We start from the raw sequence: 6,645 nt of genomic DNA, 5'->3' as shown, positions 1-6,645 counted from the left end.
CAATGCATATCCACCGAAAGACACGGGTTCAAGCCCCATTTCGGTATCTTATTTTTTTCTTTGGGCAAGAAATATAAGCTTCAATCACTTATTTCTGACACTGCAATGCACTGTAGCAGATGCATGGGTTATCTCAGACTTCATCGAGATAGGATCAAAAGAAAAATTTCACTTGGGGAAAGACAAGGGGAAGTTTATATGGTTAATATTGGAGCTGTAACTTCTTTTCACTTCCTACGGATCGTCAGGTAATGTGATTCAATAAAGCTTTGATTATCTATTGCAAGCATACCGTTATCTTTTCTGATTGGTTTGGGTGGCTTGGAGAAGAATAGCTGGTTAAATGTTTAGAATAAAGTGGCTTCGTGGTCTTTTGGTATAGCATTCGATTTGGTCGACTTTACGTTTGGATTAGCCGTCAGCCCAGCACAGCAACTGTCGTGTTCTATTCTAGTGTACTTTTGTGTACAATAAAATACTAACAATTTAATACTCAATTCAGGAAGCACATAATCACCGTGTTCCGGTCACTCAAACTTCGTGGCAGTTTTTGACAAGATGAGGCACCTATTAACCGATCAATATTTGAAGGATTTCTCTTTTTTATCAAAAAATTTTAATGCGTGTTTTTTCAGAATCGACATCAAAGTCGATGACTACCATGTCAGAATAGAGACACATTGTGATACTATCAGTATCTTTATTTTATGTTTTTCATAAAACATAATGTTGCCAATATTTTTACATTTCGAAAAAGATAATATCATACTTCTTTGATTAAATAGCAAATATAAAAAAAAAAAATATATATATATATATATATATATACATAGCTAAGATAATTACCAAGGGCTTTTTGATGGCATCCTGTATTAAGGATATTTTTTTTCTAGAAGGTCTGTCTAGTTTGCAGCAATGTATTTATGTTTTTATTATTTTTTGTTTTAACCCGAAGAAGGGTTTTGAGCCCGGAACGTTCCGTGTTCAGTATTTTGTTCTTTTTAAAGGCTGTTTTATTGATTTTTGTTTATTAATTTTTACAGTAACAGCTTTTGGAAGCGTAATATTACTTTAACGTTTGTTTTGTCAGACACTTTCAGAATTTCATCTTGCGTCAGTGCCTGCTCCCAAGTTTTTAAATCCAGTTAGACGACAATTCTTGAGGTGTTGACACTTAGATAATAATAAAAATATTAACACAACAAGAGCATCTCTAAGTTAATGTAGACTATTTATTTCATTGACACAATTCAGGACACGAAGTAGTAGTAGTGTCGTATGGTCTTCACACCTCCAAGTGTGACTCATTCAGCCATTTGATGTAGGACACGAAGTAAGGATAGCCTAATCCAAAATCTCTTGACAATCCCTCAGTTTTTGTCTCAACGTGTTGAGCTGTTTCCTCAACTCTTGGATGGTAGTTCTGAAATAAAAATCAATTCAATATTTTATATCAAAAGAAAAACCACGTACATGTTCACATTGTTCTCATGAAAAACTCGACCTTTTATAACATACGCGATGTTCAAAAAGTCATTATTTTAATTTTATGTATTCATTTGAAGATTTGCTGAATAACGGTTTTCTTCAACGAAATAGAAGATGCAATGTGATGTAAAATACTTTTTAAAAACTCTGATTTAACAAAATTGTTGATGTTTAAATTAAATACCGAGACTTTGTGTATATAATGAATGAAGATGACGTCAGTCAGCACTATGTTATTGGTTTTATTCCGCGAGTTGGTGAATACTTCTCACAAAACATTATATCAATCAGACTATAACCATTAAAGGTTACAACCAGTTTTTTTTGTGTGTTGGTACGGTTAACTTAGAGTACAAAACTGGTGACACATTTACCCAAATGCTTTCAATTGATGGAGCGAATTCATCTAAATATATTCAAAGCGCTTTACGATGGGTCACAAGTCACAAAAAACACTTAACACATAGTACAAGTCATGACGCTTCAAGACTATTACAATTTTTTCCACAGACATAATAACACTGTTATCGGGTACTCATTTTACACCTGACTGCGGTGCTAGAATGTAAGTAAAGAATCTTTTCAAAAGACTCAACTTTGCGCCGCTCAGACTGGGACTACAGTTCAGAATATGAGTGACATACACAAGACCATAATGTCTAAAAAAGCCAAAGTTAACATCGATATGTTAAACGATATGTTCCTATTTAGAAGTCTGACAAGCTAAATCACTATGGTCTTATATCTTAATAGAAATACTCTTGAACCAAGAGAAAATAGAACTCATTTCAATAATGTTAAATGAGACTCATAATTACGTTCAGTTATTAGACCTGATCGTAATTATGATAAAAATATGACATTGTATTTGAATCAAATGCTACATTTTAAAGAATAAAACTATTTCATAAACCACTGCGGTCTTATATTTTTTGTAATTCTTACAGATTTCACTTTAAATTCAATTATCCAAATTAACTTCACTCCGGTATAATGCTGATTAGAGGCGGCGGGTAACCTTTGTAAAGGCGCTAAACAGACGATGACAATTATTTGCTACCCTTTTGATAGGACCTTAGTCTATCGCAAAATACTTTCCGTTAGATCTAACAAAACCAGCTACCCATTCATTGATGTGATAGGGGGGGGGGGGGGGGGTTTGTACCCGGATTTGATACCAATACTGGGAGAGGCGAGTGCTTTGCCACTCGGCTACTGTTGTGGATTGGTTATGTTTGTGGATGTTGACACTCTGTCGTTTACTTTATCGAGGGAAAGGGAGGGAGGATGGGTTAATACTAAACTTGATTCTCTAACTAAATAACCAATAATAATGTGAAATTGAATGTAAGCTTCAATTTATTTACAAAAAAACAGATCAAATTAACGTTCCGGATTTCCCCTTTATCAACAAAACAGGATGAATGAAATACCACAGATGAATGAGATAATGTGGTAGTGGCGTAGTTAAGATGAATAAACAAAACATCGGTTGATCTGATTTGATCTGTTTTTGTAATTAAATTGAAGCTTATATTCAATTTCACATTATTATTTATTTCTTCGAGCTTCGAGCAGCAACATTTACATAACTAAATAACAACAAAATATCTTACCCTCCAAATCGTTTCCATTTAGCCACGGAGATCTCTCTCTTTCTACTACTTCCGCCGCTCTCAGCGCTCATGTCACCAGCTTAACAATTATAGGAATAAATATGATATAGATAAATACACTGTATCCATCGATAAGGAAATTGGCTTTACAAACGCGAAGTATAAGAATGAATAAACAAGTTCTTATGTTTGAATGTAATATTTGAGAAAAAGCAACACGTACAAGAACACAAACTAACCACACATACAATCACACACACACACACAGACACACACACACACACACACACACATACACAGCGAGAAAACATACACTTTAACACACTTTCTTATAAAACTAACATAAACATAAAATAATCAATTTGTTTTCATTTCTTATCTTGTTTATATTGACATCTTTGGCTGATTTTTATTAATAATAATAACAGTGATCGTGAAACGTCATCATCATCATCATCATCATCATCATCATCATCATCATCATCATCATCATCATCATCATCATGTCCATGGCAGATATCGATGGGTCCAAAATCCTCCATATATCTCGGTTGAATGTTGAATTAATGATATCGGATTGAGCATTTCATCATCTCTACATTTATCTTTGGATAATTAATTGCCTTTAATCTCCTCCTCTATCCTTGTATTCGGGTCTTGGCCGTTGGCCTATGAGGGAAACCTCAGATTTTCCATATTATCTACTGTGAGACAGGGCCGTTGTAAGTATTTGTGTGTGAAAGTCTATGGTGTATGAAAGTCTAAGATTATCATTTGATTGGCTTCTATAACGCTTGTTGGGCATCTCGCTATAATTGCACTGCAACTTGTGACCGACCTATCTCTCGTACATTGTTCACTAATATGTTAAATGACAGGCCTCCTGTCAGGAGTTAGGCAGGGGTGTGTTTTGTCTCCAGATTTATTCAACCTCTATAGTGAAATGATATTAAGAGATATCGAACATAAGAAGGGGGTGTGTATTGGAGGAAAGAATGTAACAAATCTGAGGTATGCAGATGATACGGTTCTACTGGCAGAATCTGAACATGAACTACAAGAATTACTGGATGTTGTAGTCAGGAGTAGTGAAAATATGGGACTGGAACTGAATATATCTAAAACAGAATGTATGACGGTATCTAAAAATAATAACCCACCAGCCTGTGTAATAACAAGCAGAGGACAAACAATACAACAAGTTGAATGTTTCAAATATTTAGGCTTCAATGTAACATCCAATGGAAAATCAGATTGTGAAATAAAGAAAAGAATAGGTATGGCGAAGAATGCATTCAACCAGCTGCATACAATTATGAAAAACAGGAATATTAGCATGAAAACAAAAATCAAAGTCCTGGATTGCTATGTACTGTCTGTGCTGCTATATGGTTGTGAGAGCTGGACCATAAACAAGACCATGGTTAAAAGACTGGAGGCAGTGGAAATGTGGTTTTACAGAAGAATGATGAGGGTGTCATGGATGGAAAGGAAAAGAAATGAAGAAATTTTAGAAATGGCAAACAGAAAAAGATCACTGATAACAAAAATCATCAAACGCCAAATGGAATTTTTAGGACACATTATCCGCCACCCTGGTTTGGAAGTACTCGCCTTGACTGGAAAGATGAATGGAAAAAGAATAAGAGGAAGACAAAGAATAACGTATTTGAAAGGGATAAGAACTTGGACAGATGAAGCTGAGAAAGGTGGCGCTGCTTTAATAGAATTGGCAAGAGATAGATCAGCTTGGCGGAAGATGACCTCCGACGTCTGCTTCAGATATGGAACTACATGAGATGAGAGATATTAAATGTCATTTCGCACCAAAAAAAATCCTTTATCATACTCTTTATGGGTAGATGATAGACGTCTAGCTAGATAGATGAAAAATTCGATTTTATTGTAACTTTAGGAATAGACTAATGAAGAATCCATATATTCTTTTTTTTTTAAACGTAAGGGGCGGGGGGGGGGGGGGGGGGGAGGGGGATTGGAGATATTCATATCCACACCCATCTGGGTTTTTACTAAAAATAGATATTGACACCTAATGGTGTTTTGATTGCATAAGCAATTATTCTGAAGGTGAAGTTGTCGGGTTAAAAAAAACATAGCACAAATTAAGGATACTCAAAGTGCAATTGCAAGGTTCTAATAAATGAGTTCTTGAACTCTTGAGTTTGAAATTTTGAACTATCCAGTTTCCTAAAGTCGCACCGTGGTTAGGAAATCGTTCGAAATTACAAACTCTAGAGTTCAAGAATATTATATTTCTTTACCTGCTGTAGTCTCCTCACCAGAGAGAATGTTCTCAGTCACTGTCGAAAAACACAATCATTATAATATTAGGTGTCATTAAGTAAGCAACCATGGCACATGATAAATGTAACTAAAGAGTGTACCCGCCCAGCCGTGCACATGCCTGGTGTGCTGAATGTCGTAAAATTGAATGACACCCAAAAAGCTCTTTGATGGTTTCTTATTGTTCTGTTTTGTTTTTTGTTTGTTTTGCTTTGGAAAATCTTGGCCTGTGTCACATAATTCTACAGGGCGGTTACCAGTTTTGGTGTAAGAGCCAATAGAAAGTTACAAATACCAAGTCGCCCCCCCCCCCCCCAAAAAAAAAAAACAAAACAAAAAAAAAAAAACTATACGGAGTCACTCAGTTTTACGACATTCAAAACGCATATACTGGGCAAGGCTGGGCAGGTGAACTAAAGCTTACTTTTACACAAGACATGAGGTGAACCAATAATTTGTGACTTATTGCCTCAAAACGGTATTGTCAGTGCAACTTTATATGTTCAAAACCAAATTTATGATATTATAGAAGTTTGGATGTTGTGTTTACATGTTTTATTGAGACAATGAAAAATAAATAATATGTTATATGTCTTATTGTGAAAATCTTATAAAAAGGAGAATACTGACGCAATTCGGACTAAAACAATGATGACAGATTAGAATATCTAAACGGTATTATATCGGTGTGATTTTATAGGTTCAAAACTAAATTTGTGGTATTTTAGAAGTTTGGATGTTATGTTTACATGTTTTATTTTGAGAATGAAAAAGAAATATATCTATGTCCGATTGTTATAAGCTTATAATTAAAAGAAAAGAATACACTGAAAACATATTCCGACTAAGACAACGATGAATGGGTACAGTCAATAAATATTCCTTTGCTTACTCTTTGTATTGAGCATATGTGTGCAGTGGCTGAGAACAGGAGAGAAGAAAGTCTAGGAGAGCAAAATGAGGAGAGAAGAGGGTGAAAAGAACTTGAGCTTTCATACAGCGTAATATCCAGTAAATATTATTTACAGATATGGATATATGCAGTGATGGAGGAAGTCAAGAGAGGTGAGGAGAGAAAAAAGAAGAAGTTTGAGGAGAGGAGAGCAAGGAGGAAAGAGGCACAGTCAAACTACGTGTGCAACACCTGCGGTAGAGACTGCCCCATGCAAGGATTGGTCTGCTGACTCACACCCGTCGCTGCTCTCAACAAGACTGATGAGACCAAAGCCATACAGGG

At 35.3% G+C, this 6,645-nt stretch overlaps 1 long non-coding RNA gene across 1 annotated transcript in view; it reads right to left on the bottom strand.

The window, feature by feature from the left end:
• Positions 1-3,104: 3,104 nt before the first annotated feature.
• The window catches only part of LOC144969654 (uncharacterized), a 3,830-nt gene continuing 289 nt past the window's right edge, over positions 3,105-6,645 (bottom strand). The window contains exons 2-3 of the long non-coding RNA XR_013644795.1: positions 5,387-5,425; positions 3,105-3,183 (exon numbers count right to left, since the gene is read on the bottom strand). This is a non-coding gene — a long non-coding RNA (uncharacterized LOC144969654). The remainder of the gene's footprint in view (positions 3,184-5,386; positions 5,426-6,645) is intronic.

This window comes from Berghia stephanieae, chromosome 3 (assembly GCF_034508935.2).
Source record: "Berghia stephanieae isolate SIO BIC M18660-M18661 chromosome 3, UCSD_Bste_1.3, whole genome shotgun sequence".
Classification (NCBI taxonomy): Eukaryota; Metazoa; Mollusca; class Gastropoda; order Nudibranchia; family Aeolidiidae; genus Berghia; species Berghia stephanieae.
Note: the sequence above shows the minus strand (reverse complement) of the source record. Positions and strands in the feature narration are given on the sequence as shown.